Source organism: Solanum verrucosum, unplaced genomic scaffold, assembly GCF_900185275.1.
Source record: "Solanum verrucosum unplaced genomic scaffold, falcon-dt-bn FXZP01000037.1, whole genome shotgun sequence".
Lineage (NCBI taxonomy): Eukaryota > Viridiplantae > Streptophyta > Magnoliopsida > Solanales > Solanaceae > Solanum > Solanum verrucosum.
In genome coordinates this window covers 318,558-344,626 of record NW_026020240.1, presented here as the reverse complement: position 1 = coordinate 344,626, position 26,069 = coordinate 318,558, and the positions used below count along the sequence as shown (strand labels likewise).

Here is a 26,069-nt window from a genome sequence, read left to right as displayed (position 1 = left end):
ATTCATAATGAGGAGCTATAAGCTCAAACATCCACAACACGATATCAAAACACAATTTAAACACAAAAACCCAATAATATATACAAAAGATGGTTACAAGAGGTAGGTATGGAAATACCTCACCTCATCACAAATAAAAGGAATGTGCGCAGTTGTCCTCAAATGCAACAAAACAATAAAAAGATAATGAAAATGACAGAGAGAGGTAAAGAAAGGTCTTTTTTACACAGTCGTTCCATCTGTCGGGGCATCAGTGCTCGATGCAATCAGGACTACTGGCACCATTAAGGCCTGCCATGGATTTCTCTGTTAGCGATGTCTGAATCACCGACTGTACAATCGTCTCCTCTAGGTTTAGCAGGTCTCCATAGATAGTCTCCTCTGGCACCTCCATCTGCTCCTCGTCTGTCTTTGCCTCCGACTCATCAGCTGCCACATCATTCATCAGCACATCTCCGGTGGTGGTCAAAGGAATCTAAGAAGTAGCCGAGGCATCCATATCATCAGTTGCCTCTAAAAGTGAAGTGAAGTCTATGGACTTCAAGTAGTCCACATCCTTTCTCAAATCAGCAACCTCGGCTTTCAAAGTCATAACCTCTGAAGTAGCTCTATGTCGACTCTCACAAGTCTCTACTCTCGCTGTGAGAGTGTCAATAGATGCCCTAAGGGGTGTCAATGCAGCTAGGATGGCCCTCTCAATCATCCAAGGTACCTCAGCCTCCAACCAGGTCTCCCATAATGGGTTAAGTGCCCCATTAAGGCTAGCAAGGGGATCGGGTCGGCCCGCCCATGCCCGCGATCGGCTCGAGACCCATGTTGTTGGACCCGATCCCGTATCATTTCATGGGTTTGGGGGACTTCGGGATAGGGGACCGGTTAGGGGCCGGTTCACCCTTTGGTCCCGGTCGACCCGGCCCGGCTGAACCGACCGGCTTCGTGGGATCCTTTTTTTTCTTAATTATATCCATTGGGGCAACGACTAGTGGGCCCCCCAATGGATTTATTCACCTTTTTCACTTCCCCAACACCCCCTACCACCCCTTACTTTTATTACTTTAATTTAAACTCTCAAGTTATCATAAATACACTTTAACTCATTTTTAATATTATAAATACCCCTCTATCCCTTATTATTTCTTACAAATCATCTATTCTCTCATCTATTTTCTATATCCTCTCATTCTTAAGTCTTAATTTTTTATTGCATTTAAGTCTCATATTATATCAAATACATATATTTCAATTCTAAATTTTCATATTATATATATAATTCTCATATTTGCTATCAAGTTACAACAAACTACAAGCTTCAAGAATCAGTTATAATGTCTGTTATTAATGCAGACGTTTGGTACATTCGTTTCATAATATTTATATTTTATGTTTCGTCATTAATTTTTGTGTTATTATTATTTTATATATTACACTTTGCATATAATTAAATATGAGTTCTAGCAAAAAAGATACCGGTAAAGGAAAAGAGAAAGAACCAAGTGGCATTAGTAAATTATTTAATTTTAATAAAAAAAGTAGTAAGGAAAAAATAAGAGTAAATGTGGTTGTTCTTCTTCTAAATCAATGTCTAGAGTTAGATTTAATACAAATGATTCTACTTATGTTAATGATACTTCTTATGATATTGATTCAAATGTTCAACTCGATCATGAAATTTTAGAATGACGTTATGGTAATATTAATCCTAATCTTGATGAAAATTCAGGTGAAGAAGTAGAAGTTGATTTGGGAGAAGATGAATTAGAAGATAGACCTACTAGTCCGGTGACAGCAGTTCGAAATGAAACTACAAATTCAACGGAGTGAAATTGTGGACGCCTACCCCTTATACCTCCTACAAGGGAGAAGGTGAAGTATCAACGCCCTAAAACTTCTGTTGTGCGGCAATTTATGACTTTCAATAAGGAAAACTCTATTGGTATTTGTAATAAGTGTAAACAACCTTTTAAACATAAACAAGGTGGAGGTCAAGGTGGTACGGGGGGCTTAAATAGACATTTGTTATCTTGTGTGCCGATTCAATCTAAAGAAGCTAAAACATTAGCCGATAGAAAAAAAGGAATTCCAGTTAATGATGTTGATATTAATGTTAATGAATCGGTAGGGGCTTCTAACATGGTTCAAGGAACATTAAATCCTTCTAATCCCAATGGTCCACTAACACAACGTATATATAATAAGGAAAGAGATCTCGAAAATTTAGCTAAAATGGTTTATGTTTGGAGTTTGCCTTATAGTTTTCTTTCACATCTCGGTTTTATTGAATATATTCAACAAACTTATAATCCTTCTTTTAAAGGTTTTTCAAGAAATACTGTTAAAGTTGATGTTTTTTTATATCAAGGTAAACATTGTCAATATCTTCGTTGTTTGTTTAGCATATTAGATTGTAGAGTGTCTATAACTTCGGACATAGGTCGTAGTGTTAATGGACATGATTATTTAACTATTACAGCACATTGGATTGATCATAACTGGAATTTGCAAAAAAGAACATTAAGTTATAAAGAACGTGTAGAAAAAAAAAACTGGTGCATATATAGCTTCAAATATTTTTAGTGATTTAGATTATTACATGCTTATAGATAAAGTAATGTATGTCACATTAGATAATGTAACTAATAATACAAACGCTGCTAGTATGTTAAAAATTAGATTATGTCCAATTGATGTTAATGCTTTTCATGTTAGATGTGTTGCACATGTATTAAATTTAGTTGTACAAGATGGTATTTCATTATTTGATTGTGGTTGTATGAAAATTGAATATGTTGTTGCCTGGATTTTTCATGCTCTTAGAGCTACTAGAATTTGGGAATTGAATGAGCGTTGTGTACTATGTGATTTGCCACCAAGAAAAATTTCAAGACATATTAAAACAAGGTGGAATTCTTTTTACGAAATGCTTTCAGTTGCTTACGAATATAAAGGAACCATACAAATGGTGTTTAATGATCATAATGCTAACCCATTAGATAGAATTTGTGAAGCAAATTGGGAAGAAACTAATGAACTATTAGAATTTTAAAGATTTTTTTATGATGCTACAACCATGTTTTCTGGAATTTATTATCCTACTATTTTATCAGTATTAATAAATATTTGTGCTATTACAATTCAATTTTCTAAATACAAAAAAATTGAAAAATTTAGAGTTGCAGTTGAAAGTTTGATAAATATTTTTTTCCTATTCCTCAAATTTATTTAATTGCTACTTTACTTAACCCTCAATATAAATTACGAGGTGTGCAGAGACTTATTTAAACTTTTTATGATACTTTAGAAATTTTACCAGAACAAATTCCAACTTGTGAAATGTGTAAGTCTAGCATAAAAGTAGTAGCAAAAATTTTGTATGAAAAATATATAACTATAGGAAATACTCAAGGAGAAGTTGGTCAAGCTTCTAATCCTCAGAGTAAAGATCGAATTAATAGTTTTATGTGAGGTTTTCTTGGTCTTAATTCTACTAACTGTGATGATTTTGAAGAATATCTTAATCAATCTTTAGAAACAGTGGACGACGACGATGGCAATGTAGAAATATTAGCATGGTGGAGGAGGCGGAGCGTTGCATTTACAATTTTGGGCAAAATAGTTCGTGATGTTCTAGTTATTCAAGCTTCATCAGTTGCATCGGAGGCTGCTTTTAGTGCGGGAAGGTTTCAACTTGGCGATCATAGACATTCATTGGCGGAATAAAGTTTGGAAACATCAGTTTTATTTAGAGATCGGGTCAACGCCGAGAGGTGGAATTATAATTTGCCAAAGTTAAGTTCCAAACATGAAGCTTGGATTAATGCGGTAATTGAATCTAGTGACGATGAATTAGAGTCACAAGAGTTTCTAGCAAGTTTGCCAACACCGGAGGATGTTACCGTCGATATGATACGACAATTAGAATTGAATTTTAAAGGAGAATACAAATATTAAATTATATTCAAGACCTAATTGAAACAAAACCCTTCCTACAAGGTGGCTATGTAAATTAGTTACTCCTCTAATATTTGTAACAAATATTAGTTTTACATATGAGAACTTATTAAAACAGAACCCTTCCTAAAAGGTGGTTGTGTAGATTAGTTACTCCACTAATATTTGTAAATTGTAACTTCTAAGTTCTAAGTTGCAATTAGATTTTATTGAATAAATTTGAAGGCTTTATTCAAGTCTTTTTTATACAACTATTGTCTTGCATTTTAATTTTAATATATACATACATATTTACATATATACTAAACTAACTTTAAAATACTTAATTTAAAAATTGAAATTTGACATTTGAAATTTCAAGTTTAAATTACTTTAAAATATTTAAAATACAAATTTAAACTTCTCAAATTTGAAATTTGAAACTTGAAATTTGAAAACTAAATAAACTAAAAATGTTATTCAATAACATATAATTTCAATACAAATAAATAAACATATAAAAAAATAAAAATCCCACGTCCCGTCCCGTCCCGCCAAACCCCGTCCCATCCCGTATATATAGTGGGATGAGATGGGACGTATTTTTGTCCCGCCAATCCTGATCCCCACAATCCCGGTCCCGGCCGAATCCCAGCCAAGGCGTCCATCATCCCGTCCCGTCCCACAGTCCCCGTCCTCGTTCCCTTGCCAGCCTTATGCCCCATCTTCAGGATCATGGCCTGAGTAATCCTGGTGAGCTGGAAAGCAGTAGAAGCTCCAAGAGCCTGAGAGGAATGGAAGCAGGTGTACTTGAAGGCCCAGAGGCCGGAGTTGGCAAAGATGCCTTTGCAAGTATCGTCTCAACATGAACCTTTGGGGATGCGTCCACTTGAGTTGCTCTCCTCCTATCTGCCTCCTCCCGAATGAACTCGGCAACTATACCCAGATGTATGTGGAGGATGTGGGGGTGACCTCGATGTCCCTCTTCTCGTCACGAGGAACTTCAGCACGCCGACACAACTCTGTAATTAGGACCGGGTATTAAAGGGACGTCTGGCGCTGCTTGGCCCTCATAGCCATCTCCTGCTCAATGTTGAGTCCCAAGTCAATGCTCCTCCGGGCTATGATTGACCCAAGGCTGGCTGCCTTTGGATGGACTAATTCTGTGAAGGCATAATGGAGTTGCTGATGAATCCGAACTAGTACCGTGCAACTACATTCAAGTCCTTCTTCTCGATCTAGACTCCTGCCTCAATCCACCTCGGGGTGGTGTCAGAAATGAGAGGGGCAAGCGAGCCCTTGAGATCATCCAAAGGTGTCGTGGTTGCCAAATTTGGGTAGTCAAAAACTGACCCTCTACCAAAGACAAGTTGATATGATCGCGGCTGTAGCTTACTACTGTCTCCCATACCATGATGGACTCTACCGATCTGAAAGTACTGGCCTTCTTCTTGCCCTTAGATACCAGGTCACCGTATGCTGAGTAAAACTCCCGAACCCATGTAAGAATGTATGGGCCTCGAGGCCTGGTATACTATTCGAAGTGATGGTACTGGAGTGTGTCCCTCACCTTGGAATATATGCCCACTAGGCCCTCCGTGGACAACAACTTCTCCTTAAGAATCGTCCTCATTCCCTCGGACTTTAATCTATTGAGTAGCGGGGGAGGAGGACCCTGAACTGGTGGTTCTGGAACCACAGTCGGTGCCGGAGTTGACACTGTATCAACAACAAAAGGTATGGCCTCTGGAACTCTAGACTAATTTTGGCGAGACCTAGCACAAATTTCTGCTCGCCAGGACTGTAGATGATGGACATCATCAGGCTCAGAGAGTGAGACATAAGAGGTAAATGAATCCCCATCACTGCCAGAGTCGTGCTTCGGTCTCTCAGCTTCGGTTGCCTTGCCCGTGCCTTTTCCTCCATTAGGAGGTGCCATCTTTCCCTTTTTATGAGGGTTAGCTGCCCCTTTATTGACCACTAGCCCCGTGTTCTTTTGTGGGGCAACATATCTAGGTTGGTTCTAGCCATATCTTCAAAACACACCAAAATGAGTTAGAATCAATCCAAGAAAAATGCAGAAATCATGTTGCAGAAAGACTTGCCAAACTGATCAGCGAGTCGCCGAATCACTTTGGGGAGCCAGATCGGGCTCGTCGAAAGGATTGACTAAAAAAATTCCCAGAACATTGGAGTGTCAGTGAATCGCCGACATCATTCGGCGAGCACAGACTATCCCGTCGAAAGTTACAGTGTATTTTAGGGGTTAGGGGCGCAAAAAGGGTGATCGAGGAGGACTTCGGTGAGTCGCCGAGTGCACTCGGCGAACTCATATTTCTCGCCAAAAGTTATAGAGTCAAAATCAACCAAAGCATGAAATTAAAGGCGATCAAGGAGGATTTCGGCGAACCGCCGAGTGGTTCGGCGAGCTTGACCCTACTTGCCAAACTGCCCAACATGCCTATTTTCAACCCTAACTTCCAAAATCAACCCCGCAGCCCCCGAAAACAAAACCAAACAACACACATTTTTAACTAAGCCCAGACCCATTAGACCCATCCCACCGGGGTACTCAGACTTCCCCCGGTTTGGCTAAAATTGGCCATTTGACGATTTTAGCCCTTAAGAATGACGTCAAATGCTCCATCATTGGGCAAAGCACGTCATTTAACACAATTTGGGTTACTCAGACTTCACCTGACTAGACCCAACAACAATTAAGCACAACCCAACTATTTATGATCAATTTTAAAGCATGCAATTTGGGAAATCAATAATTTAGGCAATAAAGGCAAGATATCAAAATTAAAACAAGCACACATATACAGGTTTATAGAGGCCCAACACACATCAACACAATTTATAACAAGGCATTTGAGTTTAACCGTTATTTATGAGTTTGGGATTCGGAAAAAACAACCTTTAATGCCGAATTACGATTTGAAATGCTGAGTGGCAAAGATTTCCAACTAAGAACACAAGATAAACGACCAAAAAGCAAGAAAATGCAAAATATAGGAAATTTGAAGTGCGGGTGTGATTGTATGAAGTTAAAAAGTGAGGGAATGTGAAAGAGTTTGAAAGTTTAAGCCTTTAGCCTTTTAAAATCATTTTGTTCGCGCCTCTTTGGTGATATTAGTCGACCTTGCCGAACCACTCAGCGACACGCCGAGTGGTTACTTACCTCACCGAGTTTTACAGAACCTCCAGTTAATTTGGGGGTCCAAACGGTGGACAAAGTCGGGCTCGCCGACCTGTTCGGCGATTCGCCAACTTGTCCATGGACCCCTCGAGTTTTACAGAATCCATCTTCATAATTAATTGAGTCCAACGACGGTCCAAGTAGGGCTCACCGACCTCTTCGGCGAGTCACCGACTAGACATTTTGTTCGCCAACCTGCACTTTTCAAACACTTTCTACACTTTAACCTGCACAATCAACACACGTTATTCCAAAAACAAAAAGGAAGCAAATAAAAACTTGGGTTGCCTCCCAAGCAGCACCTTAGTTAATGTCGTGGTACAATGCAAGTCCCCACTCAAACTTCATTCTTGGCATTTTCCATAGTATCACTGGCAACCCCCCTTGTTGTCTCAGGTTTAAATGAGAAGAAATTTGACCCATTTGGGTCTCCAATTGCTCGATAGAGACGGAATGAGAGGTTAATGTTTGGTTAAGGGTGGATACATCTTCCTTCATCACATTCAAAATTTTATCGGATCCTTCAACCTTGCTGAGAATAAGAGAGAGCATATACTCAGACCGGTCACCCTCAGAATCTTTAGGCTTTTGATGCTCGTGGGGAGGAACATACCTATCCTTCTCCCCATCTGTTTCCTTTCAAGTGGCATTTTGATCTCCCCACTCTCTATCACGATCTCTCCAGCCCTCATCTATGTTCCAGCCTTGGTTACCACCCAACCTTGGGTAGTTTAAACGATAACCACTTCCTTGGTTGGCTAGGAAGTTCACTTCCTCGTTGTACAACGCTTCAAACTTGACCTCATCGGGGTTTACCGACCCAACACCCATAACATTTACATTTCTAGCACCAACTCCCATGACATTCTTGGCTAAAATGTCAAGTTGGGTCATCATTTTTGCCATGTTTTAGTCCCTCTCTTGATCTTTCTCAAGCTGCTCCTTTGTCAATTTAAAAGTGAGAGGGAGACCTGATCTTCACGGATGTACCATGCCCAATTTACTTTGGTCATACCATCCAAGAGTTAGGCTTTTATAATATAAGGTTGTTGCATCAAACCTCCCGGAGAAAGTTGATTAGCTACTCCTTTGTTCACCGAATCAAGGCTTCAGTAAAAATATTGCAGCAAAATGTTGTCGGGCAAACCTGAGTTGGGCATTGTAGCACCAACTTCTTGAATCTTAGCCAAGTCTCATAGATTGGATCACCCTCCAAACGCTTGAAGCTTTGGATGTTGTCCCTAAGTGTCATCATCTTCGAATGAAGGAAAAATCGCACTTGGAATGCGGTGACAAGTTCGTCCCACGAAGTGATAGAAAATCTTGGCAATTCAGCCAACCACTTACATGCTTCTCCCATTAGAGAAAATGGGAACAACCTCAACCGGACCGACTCTTGGGATATGTTCTTAAAGGAGAACGGCCCGCAAACATCAACAAAGTTCCTTATATGCTCATGGGAATCCTCATGAGCCAACCCACCAAACAACCCTTTCAATTGCAAGAGTTGCAACATGGTTCTTGTAATGTGAAACATAGTGTTCCCTTCAGTCGGAGGCAAGTGAATGACACCAACTCCACCCACAAAATTTGGGTCATTGACATTCGGTTTATTTACATCATTGAGGTTTCCGATGTCATCTTGGTGGCCCACTTGGCTACCATTGCTTCTGTTGACACTCATTTCCTCTGTTTTAAAACAACAACACAAAAACCAAAACTAAAAGTAAGTAGATTCAACTATGACTAAAAAGAACAAAATTCAACTTCACTAAAAGAATCTCAAACAACACCTCTCCCTGGCAGCGGTGCCATTTTGATTAAAATAAAGTTATCAAAGATACTTCATCCAATTATAAGCGTCAACAATCGTTAATCAGTATAAAACCCAACTAAATGAGTTGGGGTCGAATCCAACAGGGAGTGGTACGTTTTTAAGAGTCAATTGGAAAGTATGACATGATCAAATCAGTCACAGGAATAAAAATTATCGAATAAAGACACCATTCAAATCAGGGGGTGACACGAATGTCAAATGGGGGGGTTTTGGTTTGAAATTATCAACTACAAACAGTGGCAAATATTACGAAATAATAATAATGAGACGGGTTCTTGGGATGTGATCGATTATAGGCTAATATAGACGAACAAGTAATTGCAACTATTAGAAATTAGCTAGATATTAGTGAGTAAGCTAGGTTGTAGAGGAAATAAACTTTCTCTCAAACAATTACCCCAAATCAAGTTGAATTCTCTCGAACATCAACAAGCATGCAAAATAAGAACAGCCCACACCTTAGTCCATTCACTCTCTCAAGCTGAATGTGTGGGATTGGGTTTGGGAATCACTCTCTCGAGCTGAACCCAGGTCAACCCAATACCCACAGACCATCAATCAATAAGTTTAGTTTTAAAACCTCTCTCTTGAGCAAGCCAAAAATACAAGGGTAGAACTGCATTTGCAACTACAATTCTTAGATTAAACCATAATTAATGATTGAACTCACTTCTAAATAGCATTTAAACAAATAATTAGCAATACCCATAAACTAAATCAACCTATTGTCATATAATCACACCCCAAGAATTAGGGTTTTAGCTAGACATCATAAAAAAGTAAAAATAGTTACCAAATTGATTATCCATCAACTAGGTAAGTGTAGATTCGTCCTTACAATGCTCCAATTTGAAGAATCTCAAAGACCCACTTCCAATTTCTCAAAAGTGAAAAACTTCAATTTTTCATAAGAAAAACTAGAGAAAACTGTCTCACCAGTTCAAAACTCAATAATAGACAAAAAATATATGAGCTAAGATACTAAACTAAATGTTCAAAAATGTATTTATAGTCGCCAAATATGTGCTGCGAAGAGTCAGTCGGTGAAGTAAGTCGGGCTCGCTGAACCATTCGGCGAGCCGCCCTTTGGTCATTTTCATTGCCCTTCTGCTTTGGCATTCAGCATCGTCAAGGTCTGTAACTTTGGCCGATCCAATACTGCATCACGGAACCACTCGGCAATCTGCCGACTGCTCCTTTCTCTCGCCAACTGGGTTCATTCTTTCAGAGCTTGGCACACTGGAACTTTAGGCGGTCAAGCAGCCATTCGGCAACTCACCAAGTGGACTTGGCGATCATTAGGCTTGCTTTTCTTCATTCTTTCAGCTCGCTTTGTTCCTCTCTGCAAATCAGTGTCCTTGCTTTGTTCCTCAATCCATGTACCTGGAAATCAAGGGTTTTACATCAGTTATTGGCACAAAATAAGCATTTGGGAACACTAAATCTATATAAATAAAACCTTAAATGAGTCCAAATCTCGGACTCATCAGTGATCGATTTCAAGGGTAGTTGGGATGATCACCTTCTTCGTATAGAGTTCGCCTATAATAATAGTTACCATTCCAGCATTCAGATGGCCCCTTATGAGGCATTGTATGGGCGTAGATATAGATCTCCAGTTGGTTGGTTTGAAGTAGGTGAAGCAGCCTTGAGAGGGCCAAATTCGGTTCATGATTCTATGGAAAAAGTTCAACTCATTAGAGATAGACTTAAGACATCCCAGAGTCGCCAAAAGTCCTATGCAAATGTAGGGAGAAGTCCTATGCATATGTAAATTGATGATTGGATTTTCCTGAAACTGTCACCTATGAAGGGGGTAATGAGATTTGGCAAGAAAGGGAAGCTCAGTCCTAGATATATAAGCCCTTACAGGATCTTGAAAAGAGTTGGTAAAGTGGTTTATGAGTTAGAGTTGACAGAAAAACTAGCAGCAGTACATCCGATCTTTCACATTTCATTGTTGAAGAAGTGTGTGGGTGATCCAGCATCTATAGTCTCATTGGAAAGTATGGCTGTGAAGGATAGTCTCACTTATGAGGATGTGCCAGTTGAGATTCTTGATCGTCAGGTTCAAAGGTTGAGAAAAAAAGAAGTCGCTTCAGTTAAGGTTTTGTGGAGGAGTCAGTCCGTAGATGGAGCTACTTGGGAAGCGGAAGCAGCCATGAAGGCCAAGTATCCTCATCTATTTCCTTTCGATTCCATTCCAGCTTGAGAAAAAAATTCCTCTCCAGTCTTTCAATTACTCATTCGTAAATTCAATCTTAGTATCATGTTCCTTCAATTATACTTGCATTTTCAGCGTAATTGCATGTTCTTGGAACTTAGCTTAGTCAGATTTCAATTTCCAGTATTTAGTGGTAGGGCTTGCAGCTCTTACCCTCAGTGTTTAGCTAGTTTAGTCTTCATTCGAGGACAAATGTTCCCAAGGGGGAGATAATGTAACACCTCGTATGCTAGAAAGACTAGATTGCAGAAAAATCAAAAGTTGCAGGTGCCACCAACAGCGCCACCTACGGACAGTAGGGTGACCCATATACCATAGGTGGTGTCCATGGTTGGCCACCTGAAGCTCCCTTCCCAGAACCCTAGAATTTTATAGCAAAGTCTTGACCCACTCCAGGACCTACGGACAGTAGGAGGGACCATAGTTTGTGGACCAGGTCCATGGATCAAGCTCCCCAGAACCCCAGGAAAATTCAGCTAAGTCCAGAACCATGCTAGGACCTACGGACCGTAGGTGGGACCATGGTCCATAGACCAGGTCTGTGGTTCAGACTCCCCAGATCCCAGCCTTTAAAGCCAGTTGACAACTGACCAGGATGGACCATAGGTGGAACCACGGTCTGTGGACCAGGTCCGTCGATTGGTCCCGATAACTTTTAAGTCAGGGTCATTTTGGTCTTTTCTCAATGTGTTGGACCCCTAAACTACGCCATTTTAGTCAGTTTTAGCCTATTGACTTAATTAGAACTTACCCTAGTCAACTCATTCTCCAAAAAATCATCAAGTTGAACGAAGAGAAGGAGAAAGAGTCGACCAACCCTCTCCAAGAACACAACAAGGTTTCCTCCAGTTCCAACCCCGAAATCGAAAGATTTTTCTGTGAAATTTGTCACCAGGTAAGTGGGATTTGACTAGTGGGTTCCTTTCATCCACTAGGTCCCTAGAATTCAGTCAGATTCTTGATTCCCTTATCATGTTTAGACCTAGGGTTTCTAGAAATTCAGAATATTATTTTGATTCAGCTGTTAGACTAATCCAAATCAGATTATCATGTTTTCGTGGAATTTTTGCTTAGTTCTTGCATGAAACTCAGAACCCTAGTTGTGTAGATTCTTTTAGTTCATTAAGTACACTTGCTAGGTTGGTTTATTCAGATATACATGCCCTAGTTAAGAATGTTTCATTATCAGTATATTAATGTTGTATTTTTAGTCAACATGTCAGTATTTTGAGCTATTCAGAATTACAAATTTTTTGTTATAATGTGTTACTTACATAATCAATTAGGAGTAGGCTTAATACCAAGTTGGACTAGGGTCAGTCACCCTCATAGTCCCAGAACTACGTGTCCCCATAGGTAAGTCCCCTCTGTGGGAATTATACTTAGTGATCATGCCAGTTATGCCTCATCGAGAGGACCCAATATACCTTGCCAGGGGTATAAAGGCATGACTTTTTTATGCTTACACCCCATCGAGAGGACCCAATATACCTTGCCAGGGGTATAAAGGCATGAATGACATGTTCACTAAATTTGATGCTCAACAGAGGGGACTTATAAACCTATGGAGGCACGTAGTTCTGGGATTATGAGGGTACGTTGAACCTTAGTCCAACTCGGTGTTAAGCCTACTCCCAACTGAATAAGTGTGTGACACATTATGACTGAAATACTGAATAGCTCAAAATACTGATATGCAAATCTCAGAATGTACAATTATATACTGATAATGTGACATTTGAAAACTGAAGCATGTATATTTGTTTAACTGACCTAGCATGTTTAATTCATAAACTAAGAGAATCTACACAACTAGGGTTCTGAAATTCATGCAAAGAACTAAGCAACAATTCCACGAAAACATGGTAATCTGATTAGGAATACTCTAACAGCTAAATCACAACTACTATCTAAGGTTTTAGAAACCCTAGGTCTAAGCAAGATATAGGAATCAAGAATCTGACTGAATTCTAGGGACCTAGTGGACGAAAGGAATCCACCAGTGAAATCCCACATACCTGGTGAACAAATTCCACGGAGAAATCTTTTAATTTTGGGGTTGGAACTGAAGAAAACTTGTTGCCTTCTTGGAGGGGTTTGAGTCGCCTCTTTCTCTTCTTTTCCTCTTCTTGAACTCCTCTAAAAACCCTAAGCGTATTTTAGGAATAACTAAAACTGAATCTAATCAGTTTAGACTCCTAAAACCTTACTAAAAACGTTTAAATTCGATTGGGTAAGGAAAGGAGCAAAATACCCCTCATATTTTTGGGTAACTTTCCTTATTTGGAAAGGCCGACTTCAAACATGCATATCTCCCTCATACAGACTCGAAAATTAGCAAACTAGGTAGCGTTGGAAAGAGGATTCCAAGTCCTTTCATTTGATATCTTATGGTTCTCCTAACTCATCATGTGCTAAAAGTTATGGTCATTTGAAGTTGACCCCAAACTTTAAAAGAACTTAAGAATGACTTGAATGAACTCTATTCTAAAACCCTAAGCGTATTTTGATTTATGAAAATTGACCCAAATCAGATTTTCCACCAAATATTACTAAAATTTGTTTTAAGCTGATTAGGTAAGGAAAAGACCTAAATACCTTTCATATTTTTGGGTAACTTTTCTTAACTGGACAACCTGACTTCAAATGGGCATATCTCCGTCATACAAGCTCGAAAATTAGCAAACTCAGTATAGTTGGAAAGAGGATTCCAAGACCTTTTATTTGATATCTTATGAGCCACCTAAATCATCATGTACAAAATTTTCAAATTTACTCTTTCCAAAAATAGTTTCTCTAATTCTAGTTCTTTCTAAGGTGGGATGTTACAGGGATACATCTAGTGACCTTAACACTTAAGAAAATTTTAAATTCCTCGGCAAAATCCTACTCACAACGAAGGATGGTTCGAGTCTTAGCGCAAAACATTTCTATGGTGTTACACTGATTGTTCCCTCGAGTCATGTTTGATCAACTTTTGAGGTTAGATTGGAAACCAGATCGAATTGAGTCTCAGAATGGAATTTTGTCAGTTGCATCAATTCCAGAACATGATTTTTGGTCTAGATGTACTGTTGGTTTGGGCCTCAAGGCTTTTCGTTTAAATTTGAGTCATTAGACAGATGCGAGAAAAGTTAAGGCTAAAATTTGACTTAAGTCGACATTTGACGTTAGAAAGGACATTTTCGAGTTTTGATGATTCCTCTAAGTCTTATTGGTGATATTTGGTCTAATTAAAGGTTTTGTTTAGTTCCTGAAGCTTTTGGATGAATTTCATGTCCTTATTTAGAAATTTAGAGATTCTTAAGTTAAAGTTCACTTTAGTCAACATCGAGTTAAGGTAACCTTGTTTGGGAGTTTTGTTGATTTCATTGAGTCCAACTATCATTTTCAAGCTAGTAGCATATTTGGTTTGTGTTCCGGAGGTTCCGGAGATTCCGGATGAGTTTTGGGTGAGTTTCTAAGCTTTCTAGGTCCTATGGCGTTGTTTTAGCAATTTGTGTCAACTAAAAGGTTCGTTATTAGTTTTAAAGATCAAAAATTTATTCTGAAAGTTTGATCATAAATTATAGGATTAATCTTCAAATGTTGGTGCATTTTCGTTAAAACGATATTGGACTTTTATCGCAATATATGAAATAATTATTTATTGAGCAGAAATAATATAATTTGCCTAGACAAACGAACACAAAATTGAGTTTCGGTTGAACATACAAGTTCATATCATTATTTAAGTTACGGAAAATAATTGGGTCATTTCACTATCGTATGAGGAAGTTATGACTCTTTTAGTGAAAAATTTAAGTTACTAGTTTCAGGTGTAAATATTGTTGTTCATGTATTTAAAATTTTAAACTCTGTTCATTTGGTATTTTGAGCATATTGAGAATTCTAGAGCTCATAATGGAATGATTCATGCGTCATTCTTCTAGGTTTAATATAGGGGTTAGTATCCAATCCTCATTTAGGCTTTCTCTCATTGATTTTCTTTCCTATCTGTTAAGTTCTTGGGGAAAATTGAGGTTTTGTCGATTTGAATTTAGTTTTCTATGAAAAATATATATTTATGATCCTTATGTTATGGATAAACTGATTTTTGGCATTAATATAGCTTGTTGATTCATCAATTATTTTCTTCATATTAACCGCGTATAAGCATGAGAATTTGACCTTTTCCCGAAAAGTTAAAGTTTGATAAATTGAGTATTTCAAGGTTTGACTCCATTTTGGAATAAAATTTCATATTTGAACTTCCCTAAGCATTGATAAGATATTTTCAAGAAATATTTTAAATTTGAGTCGGGATTTCGAACCCAAGTATTGGGGGTTTTCCTCATGAACTTGTGTTTTAAGTAAATTAGAGTTTTGACCATGATTTCAACTCGTCTTTATTTACGATTTCAATTGTGGGTTTCAAAACCTTTGGGTATTATGATTTTCTATATAAAAAAAATCCAGATTTATCCTTGGCGCTCAAAATTGACTTTATGGATTGTTTCGAACCTGATATTTAAAATCAACATTATGGGTGTCATCGTTCATATTTTCTTATGGGTATTCTATATTTGATTATTTGGGGTAGATTATGTGGATGCACGTGAAGGAAATGCTCAAGTTTCGATTTGATTTCTCCCCATTAAGGCAAGTGGACCTCTTGAACCTTCTTTAAGTGTATTAAACCTTGAATTCCTTGTTGTGTAAATGGGAGTAATGAAAATTGATGAAAGGATTAGTAATATTCTTGTCACGCCTCGAGGCTACCCCCTGAACGTAAACACAAGACCTAGGATCACGAGTGACCCCAAGTTAACCCTGAGCTGGCATATCATAAGCATACTAAAAGATTACTGAATAAATATATTATACAGAAGCTTAAATAGTGATAACTAAAAGTGGGGAATACCGAATAATGATCTGAATATATAAAAGACTATGATCAGTTTAATAACAACTGGATGATCAAACTCAAAACTAAAACTGAATCTAGTACTATGTCTGAAAAAGCCTTTAACTGACTAAAGTTGCTGGGACATGCCCCCAGCTAACTCTAGCAAAACTGAAAACTGAATAAAATGACTAAAGTGTAAAGCATGTCTATTGTCATCGAAGTATCAGGACTCACTACTGAAGCTGCTAAACTGAAGATCGGGAACCGATCTATGCGTGATCTGGATGCTGAGAACTTGAACCTACATCATGAAAAAATGTAGCGCAGAGTATGCGTCAATACTTGAAAGGTACTGAGCATGTATGATAGGATAAAACTGAACAATATATACATAACTGAACAAGCAATAAGAGCAATGCCATAATCTGAACATGAGGTAAATACTGAAATATACTGAATACTGAACTAACTGAATGCAATGACCAAGTACATGACATACAGAGACTAAATACTGAACTGTAACTGATAACCTGGTCAATGCACTAGAATCTGATTGTGGGAGCTATTGTTAACCGATATAAAACCACGAGAGCTATCCGTGGAGTCCGATTATCGCCCACTCGAGAGGACCCAATATACCTTGCCAAGGGTATAAAGGCATGACTGGTGTGATCACTAAATATGTTGCCCACAGATGGAACATATCCTATGGGGGCACGTAGTTCTGGGACTATGAGAGTGATTGACCTTTAGTCCACTCGATATTAAGCCTACTTCCAACTGATTATGTAAGTAACACATTATAACTGAATTTCGGTAATACTGAATATCTCAAAATACCCACATGCTAACTGAAAATGCAACATTAATATACTGATAATGAAACATTCTTAAATGGGCCATGTATATCTGAATAAACTGACCTAGCAAGTGTAATTCATGAACTAAACGAATCTCCACAACTAGGGTTTTGAGTTTCATGCAAGAACTAAGAAACAATTCCATTAAAACATGATATTCTGATTTGGATTAGTCTAACAGCTGAATCACAACAATATTCTAAAGTTCTAGAAACCCTAGGTTTAAACATGATATAGAGAATCAAGAATTTGACTGAATTCTAGGGAAATAATGGGTGAAAGGAACCCACTAGTGAAATCCCACATACCTGGTGACGAATTTCACGGAGAAATCTTTTGATTTTCGGGCTGGAACTAGAGGAAACCTTGTTACGTTCTTGGAGAGGGTTGGTCGACTCTTTCTCTTTTTTCTCGTTCACCTTGATGAATTTTTTTGCAGAATAAGTTGACTAGGGTAAGTTCTAATTAAGTTACTAGGCAAACACTGACTAAAATGACGCAGTATAGACGTCCAACGCATAGGGAAAAGACCAAACCACCCCTATCTTAAAAGCTGTCGGGGCCAACCGACAGACCATCGATGGACCTATGGTCCATCCTGATCAACCATTGTTTGTCTTCAGAGTTTGGCTCCCAGGGTCTGAACCACGGACCGTGGTCCCACCTACGGTCCGTAGGTCCTGGCATGGGTCGACCCTTTGCTAAGATTTTCTGGGTTTCAGGAAGGGGCTGCAGGTGGCCAACCACGGACCCAACCTACGGTTCGTGGATCACCCTACGGTCTGTGGGTGGTGCACATTGGTGGCACCTGCAACTTCTGATTTTCTGTAATCTAGTCTTTCTAGCATACGGGGTGTTACATTATCTCCCCCTTGGGAACATTCGTCCTCGAATGAAGGCTAAGCTAGATGAATATGGAGGCAAAGAGTTGTAAACCCTACCACTAAGTACTGGAAACTGAAATCTGACTGAACTAAGTTCCAAAAACATGCAAATACGCTGAAAATGCAAGAATAGCCGAAGAAAAATGAAACTAAGACTGAAATTACGTATCAGTAACTGAAAGACTGGAGAGGAACTATTACCTCAAGCTGGAATGGAATCGGAAAGAAAGAGCTGAGGATACTTGGCCTTCATGGCTGCTTCTGCTTACCAAGTAGCTCCCTCTACGGATTGACTCCTTCACAAAACTTTAACAAAAGCGACTTCTTTGTTTCTTAACCTTTGAACGTGACGATCAAGAATCTCAACTGCACATCCTCATAAGTGAGACTATCCTTCACAGCCACACTTTCCAATGGTACTATAGATGTTAGATCCCCCACACTTTTTCAACAACAAAATGTGAAAGACTGGATGGACTGCTGCTAGTTCTGCTGGTAACTCTTACTCATAGGCCACTTTACTAACTTTTTTCAAAATATTGTAAAGGCCTACATATGTAGGACTGAGCTTCCCTTTATTGCCAAATCTCATCACCCCCTTCATAGGTGACACTTTCAGGAAAACCTAATCATCAATTTGGAACTCCAAGTTCCTTCTCCTTACATATGCATAGGACTTCTGGTGACTCTGGTCTGTCTTAAGTCTATCTCTGATGAGCTAAACTTTTTCCATAGCATCATGAATCGAATCTGGCCCTATCAAGGCTGCTTCACCTACTTGAAACCAACCAACTGGAGATCTACATCTACACCCATACAATACCTCATAAGGGGCCATCTGAATACTAGATACCTATTATTGTAGGCGAACTCTATAAGAGGAAGGTGATCATCCCAACTACCCTTGAAGTCGGTCACACAAGCTCTCAACATATCCTCTAAGGTATGAATGTTACGTTATGCCTGACCATTCGTCTGTGGATGAAATGATGTGCTGAGGTTAACCTGAGTACCAATACCTTTCTGAAATGACTTCCAGAAATAAGAGGTAAGCTGAGGACCTCTATCTGAGATGATAGACAAAGGAACCCCGTGCAACCTGACTATCTCATTAATGTAAATCTTGGCATAGTCCTACGCCAAATACGTAGTCTTGACAGCCAAGAAATGAGCGGACTTAGTAACATTGTCTACTATCACCCAAATGGAGTTAGGTTGTCTATGAGTACGAGGTAAACCTGTAATGAAGTCCATGTTTATCACTTCCCCCTTCCAGGAATGTTAATCTCTTTAGTCATACCTCTTAGTTTCTGATGTTCTACCTTCACCTGCTGACAATTAGGGAACTTAGCCACAAAATCTGCTATATCCCTTTTCATGTCATTCCACCAAAAGACTTCTCGCAGATCACGGTACATCTTAATTGCGCCTGGATGAATAGAATACCTGGAGTTATGGGCTTCTGCAGGAATTTTTTGTCTCAACGTACTCACCTTAGGAACACATAAACGACCCTGATATCGAAGCACACTATCTCCCCCTTGGGAGAAAACCTCAATTCTCTGCTGATGAATTGCACCCTTTAGTTGAAGCAATATAGGATCACTGTCTTATTTTTCCTTAACCTCGACCCATTCTGAACTGTCACACCACCATCTGATATGCTCATAAGAAAAACTCCTAAGCGAGCAAGCCGGTGAACATCTTTCGCTAGTTCGTTCATTTCTTCCTCAACATGTACGATACTACCCATAGTTAGTCTACTAAGAGCATTTGCTACTACATTGGCCTTACTAGGATGGTAAATCACATTTATATCATAGTCCTTGAGGAATTCAAGCCACCTCCTCTGGAAAAGATTCAACTCTTTCTAGGTGACAACATACTGAAGGCTCTTATGGTATGTGAACACATCTACGTGAACACCATACAAGTAATGTTTCCAAATCTTAAGGGAAAATACTATGGCTGCAAATTCGAGGTCATGAGTCGGATAAATCTTCTCATGCACCTTAAGATGTCTAGAAGCATATGTTATAACCTTACCTCGATGCATCAACACACAACCTAGGCCGACTCTTGATGCATCACAATAGATCACATAACCGTCTGAACCCTCTGGTAGAGTCAAAACAGGAGTTGTAGTCAACCTAGTTTTCAGTTCTGATAAGATCTTCCCACAATCATCTGACCATTAGAACTTAACCTTTTTCTGAGTCAACTTAGTCAATGGAGAAGCTATGGATGAAAATCCTTCCACGAACCGTCTGTAATAACCAGCCAAACCTAAGAAACTTTTGATATCTATAGGAGATGAAGGTCTGGGCCATTGTTTCACTGCTTCTATTTTCTGAGAATCACTCAGATCTTTTCGCTAGACACAATATACCCAAGGAAAGCAACTGATTGTAACCAAAACTCACATTTGCTAAACTTAGCAAATAACTGACGATCTTTGAGAGTTTGCAGGAAAACCCTTAAATGAGTCGCATGTTCTTCCTCATTCCTAGAGTAAATGAGGATATCAACAATAAAGATGATAATGAACAAGTCCAAATACTGCTTGAACACCCTGTTCATCAAATCCATAAAAGTTACAGGAGCATTGGTTAGTCCAAATGGCATAACTACAAATTCATAATGGTCATACCGAGTTCTGAAGGTTGTTTTAGGAATGTCACTATTTCTAACTCTGAGTTGATAATTACCGAATCTGAGGTCTATCTTAAAAAATTGACTAGCACCCTGAAGTTGGTCGAACAAGTCATCAATCCTGGGATAGGGTACTTATTTTTTATTGTGACTTTATTCAACTGCTGATAGTTAATGCACATCCTAAGATAACCATATTTCTTTTTCATGAACAACACTGGGCACCCCATGGGAAATACTAGGTCTGATGAAGCCCTTATCTAGAAGGTCTTTCAACTTCTCTTTCAATTCCTTAAGCTCAACTGGAGTCATTTTGTAAGGAGGAATAGAAATAGGTTGTCTGGAAGAAGATCAATTTCGAAGTCGATTTCCCTTTCGGGAGGAACTCCCCGAGAAGATTTTCTGGAAAAACTTCTGGAAACTCATTTACTACTGGAACTGACTCAAGAGTTGGGGTTTCGGAGCTTGAATCCTTAACCCGAACTAGATGATAGAGATAACCCTTAGAGATCATATTTCTTGCCTTAAGGTAAGAAATGAATCGACCCATAGGCACTGAACAACTACCCTTCCATTCTAAGATTGGCTCGTCTGGAAACTGAAAAAATGAATAATCCTAATACTACAATTGACTGAGGCATAACAGGAATGTAACCAATCTATGCCTAGAATAATATCGAAATCTACCAGTTCTAACTCTACAAGATTGAATGAGGTGACTTTTTGATAGACTGTGATAGGGCAATTTCTGTATACTCGTCTAGCTTTAACTGGTCATCAACTAGAGTATAGACTGAGAAGAGTTCTAAAAGAGTTTTGGGACTGATGATGAGTTCGAGATTTGGACTCATTTAGGGCTTTGTTTGTATAGATTTAAGGCCCTCAAATGCTCCATTTATGCTAACAACTGATGTAAACCCTTGATTTTCATATATATGGGTCGAGGAACGGAGCTAGGACAGAAATGGTCAACAACGACAATGCAAGTTGAAAAAGAGAAGAGGAAAAACAAGCCTGATGGCTGCCGAGATCACTCGGTGAATCGCCAAGTTGCTCCTCTATCGCCTAAATTTACAAAACTCTGAGATTGTATTAGGAGTAACTTCGGCGAGAAGTAGTTCCACTCGGCGTGTCGCCGATCGCGTCGGCGAAGGATGACCTCGTCACCAAAAGTACTGATGAAGATCCAAGTAAGTGTTGATAGGTAAGTTAAAAGGGCAAAAAGGTGCATCACGGAATGAAACGGCGATCCTAATCTGGCTCGCCTAAAATACAGTGGTTAAACTAAGAAGATGTGAAGAATGAAGGCGAGATGAAGGTCGATCAACGAGTCACTGAACAGTCGACGAAGCCCGACTATCCTCACTGATTGGTCTGAAAAGGCCACACATCAAACTTGTATAAATTGATTTTTGCAAGAGAGAGAAAGTATTCAGAAATTGTGAGGAAGAAAAGATAGAGAGCAAACACATTACTATCGTTGATTTTAAGTGACTTTAGCAAGTTTTTTCATTTTGGTTTTGTATTAGAGAATATATTATTCAATTTTGACTTTCGAATTTCATTTACCCAACTATGGAAACCATGGCAGGTATTGAATTTCATCTTTTTGCTATGATTGGCTAAAACCCTAACCTTGGGGTTTGACAATGTGACAAATTGTTGCATTTGACTAAATGGGTGACATCAATTAGCAAATTTTGGTGTTAATTTGAAGTGGGTTTAAATATTTTATTATTGTGGTTTAACTTCATTATTCCATGTTTAGTGCAATATAGTTCAGAGTTTTGTGCTTGCTCAAGAGAGAAGTATAGAGCCAACGTAGTAATTTGGCATCCTTAGTAGTGGGTCATTACGGTTTCAGCTTGAGAAAGTAAAACATGAGATTCAGCCTTTGTATCTAGCTCAAAAGAGTAGATTTGATGAGAAAGTGGACTAGGCGTCTTATGGATCGTGTTTAAGTTCGAGAGAATTCAACGGAAATAAGGTAATTGTTCGAGAGAAAATTGCTTTACTTATAATTCATTCTACCCACAACGAATTAATATTGTTGGTAATGATGTACACCCATTAAGTTAAATTCGACAATTGGTTAGTCAACTCCCCAAGTGTTATCTCATTATTTGATTGTTCCTTGCTGATTGTTGAAGTGAGTTGGTAATGACATATTGAAGTTTGACTTATAAAATTGTTAAGTGTGGTGATTGTTTCGACTGTAAAGGTCTTGGTCATATTTTCATATTCAGATTCAAAGAAAGCTACTCTCTGTGGGATCAACCTCAACTCATTCAGTTGGGTTTATACTAATTTACGATCGTCGACACTAAGAATCGGATGAAATGTCTTTGAAACGTTAATCAAAATGACGCCGCTACCGGGTGTAGCATTTTTTAGAGTTCTTTTATCAAAGATTTGACTTGTGAATTTGTCGGTTGTAGTTGAATCGATTTAGACTGCATTGTGGTAGTGTTGGTTGGACTGAATAAAAGTAAAATTGAGTGAGGAAGAGGTGAATGGTAGCCTAGCAGGCCCCCGAGATGGTATCTAGGATGTCAATAGTGCATACAACCCAACCCAATCGAGTGAAATGGGTGCAATTTGCCTAACATCAGTTGATGAGAATGTAACATTTTAGGTTATGAGCACTACTTTTCATCTCCTCCAAATAAAGGGACTTTATGGTGGGTTAGCTCTTGAAGATCCACATGATCATGTGAGGAATTTTATAGATCTAAGCAACCTATTTTCATTCAAGAACGTGCCACTCGAATCAATCTGGCTTAGATTATTTCCTCTATCTCTGAAGGGGGAGGCTAGCATGTGGTTGGCCGAGCTACCAAAGAATTCTATCACGTCATGGGATGAGCTTATCACGACATTTAACGACGATGATAAAGTAACGTTAATGTTTATAAGTCAATGAAACACCCAAGCGATATTCACGTGGTTTCTACTGTTGATGTTATTGATGAGGCGGTGGCTAGTGTGAGCCATTTGATGTGTATGAGTGAACCACTTGAGGCCGTTCTTGCGAACTATGATGAGTTTGAAATTCAAGTCTACAAAGAGGTAGTAGTTGCTCTTTCAGGTATGAGGGAATATTCAAAGACCCCATTGAAGTTGGACATTGATCTAAAAATTTGAGAAAGTCCTCCCGCAAAGCCATCAATAGAAGAACCACCGAATCTGGAATTGAAAGTACTTCCCTCCCATCTCCGATATGCTTTCTTAGGGGCAAATAAAACCTTATTGGTAATCATTGCAACTGACTTGCTTGAATGGCAGGTAAAATTGCTCATTGAGATGTTGAAAAGGCATATAAAATCTATAGATTGGACTATTGCTGACATAGTGGGAATTCCCCCCAGCATTTGCACTCACAACATTCAGCTTGATAGTGATTGTAAACCGAGGGTTGAACATCAGTAGAGATCGAATCCACCGATGCAAGAGGTGGTGAAAAAGGAGATAATAAAGTGGTTGGATTCAGGTGTGATCTACCCTATTGCAGATAGAAAATGGGTAAGTCCGGTGCAATATGTACCGAAAAAAGGGGCATCACAGTAGTCCCAAATGAAAAGGGGGAGCTTGTATCCATGAGACCGGTGACCGGATGGTGAGTATGCATAGATTACCGGAAGCTAAACTTTTGGACCGAAAAAGATCACTTCTTCATGCCTTTCATGGATCAAATGCTTGATCGACTTTCAGAGAGAGGTTGGTAATGCTTCTTGGATGCATACTCTGGTTATAACCAAATCTCCATTGCTCTGGAAGACCAAGAGAAAACCACATTCACCTGTTCATATGGAACTTTTGCCTTCAAACGGATGTCGTTCAGGTTATGTAATGCTCCGGCAACATTTCAACGTTGCATGCTTTCTATTTTTGCTGATATGGTGGAGGATTCAATGGAAGTCTTTATGGATGACTTCTCGGTTGTGGGTGACACTTTTGAAGCATGTTTGGCACACTTGGGACAAGTTCTCCAAAGATGTGTGGAGACAAATTTGGTCCTAAACTAGGAAAAATGTCACTTCATGGTTAGGGAAGGTATAGTTCTTGGTCACAAAGTGTCGCAATAAGGGCTGGAGGTTGATAAAGCAAAGATTAAAGTGATTGAGAAGCTACCACTACCAATATCGGTGAAGGGGATTTGTAGTTTCTTGAGGCATGCTGATTTTTACCGGAGATTCATCAAAGACTTCTCAAAAATTGCACATCCTCTATGCAAACTTTTCGAGAAGGAGGTGAAATTCCACTTTGATGATGCTTGCATGGTGAGCTTCAAGTGCTTGAAAGAAATATTGGTCTCCACCCCGGTTATCATTAGTCCCAATTGGTCAGAACCATTCGAAGTGATGTGTGATGCAAGCGGCATGGCATTAGGTGTCGTACTGGGGCAAAAATGCAACAAACTATTCCACCCCATTTACATGCAAGCAAAACTCTAAAAAGTGCTCAACGTAAATATATAGTTACAGAACAAGAATTGCTTGCGGTAGTATATGCGTTTGAGAAGTTTCGGGCATACTTGATAGGCACTAAAGTGGTTGTTCACACTGATCATGTTGCACTGCGTTATCTGATGGCAAAGAAGGATGCCAAGCCAAGATTGATAAGGTGGGTACTACTATTGCAAGAATTCGACTTTGAAGTCAAAGATAGGAAATGTTGTGAAAATTAGGTGGCTGATCACTTATCAAGATTGGAAGGCAAGGAAAATGACGAGCTGGAGATCGATATAAATGATGCCTTTCCCGATGAACAGGTATTCACGGTGACTCTCAAACAACCTCCTTCGTATGCTAATTTTTCCAATTACATAGTGTGTGGATTAATACCGGAAGAACTGAACTTCTACCAATAAAAGAGGTTCTTGTTCGATGTTAACAAGTATTTTTGGGATGAACCACATTTATTCAGAGAGTGTGCAGACCATATCATTAGGAGATGAGTTCTGGAGAAAGAAGCCATCGAAATTCTCCATGCTTGTCACGCTTCACCAGTTGGGGGTCATCATGGTGGCATATGTACAGCTACAAAAGTCCTTTAAAGTGGTTACTACTGGCCGTCCATCAACAAGGATGCTCATAAGTTTGTTAAGAAGTGCACTGAATGTCAGAAAAAAGGTGGAGTGTCTAAAAGGCACGAGTTGCCTCTCACACCCATTTTAGAAGTTGAGCTATTTGATGTCTGGGGAATAGATTTCATGGGTCCTTTTGTGAGTTCCTTTGGTAATAAGTATATTTTGGTGGTGGTAGATTATGTTTCTAAATGGGTGGAAGCTGTTGCACTTCCGAACAATGAAGGGAAAAGTGTTGTTCAATTTCTAAAATGCTACATCTTTGCTATATTTGGTACTCCTCAGGCTATTATTAGTGATTGGGGATCCCATTTTTGCAACAAGCATTTTGCATCCGCGTTGAGCAAGTATGGAGTGAAACAGAAAGTAGCAACTTTGTATCATCTCCAAACGAGTGGCCAAGTTAAAGTGTCAAACCGGGAGATCAAGAGTATCCTAGCCAAGACGGTGAATGAAAATAGGACTGATTGGTCTCGAAATCTTGATGATGTTTTTTAGGCATATTGCAT

At 39.0% G+C, this 26,069-nt stretch overlaps 1 protein-coding gene across 2 annotated transcripts in view; it reads right to left on the bottom strand.

The window, feature by feature from the left end:
• The window catches only part of LOC125832840 (uncharacterized), a 592,533-nt gene that overhangs the window by 505,792 nt on the left and 60,672 nt on the right, over window positions 1-26,069 (bottom strand). The window lies entirely within an intron of this gene.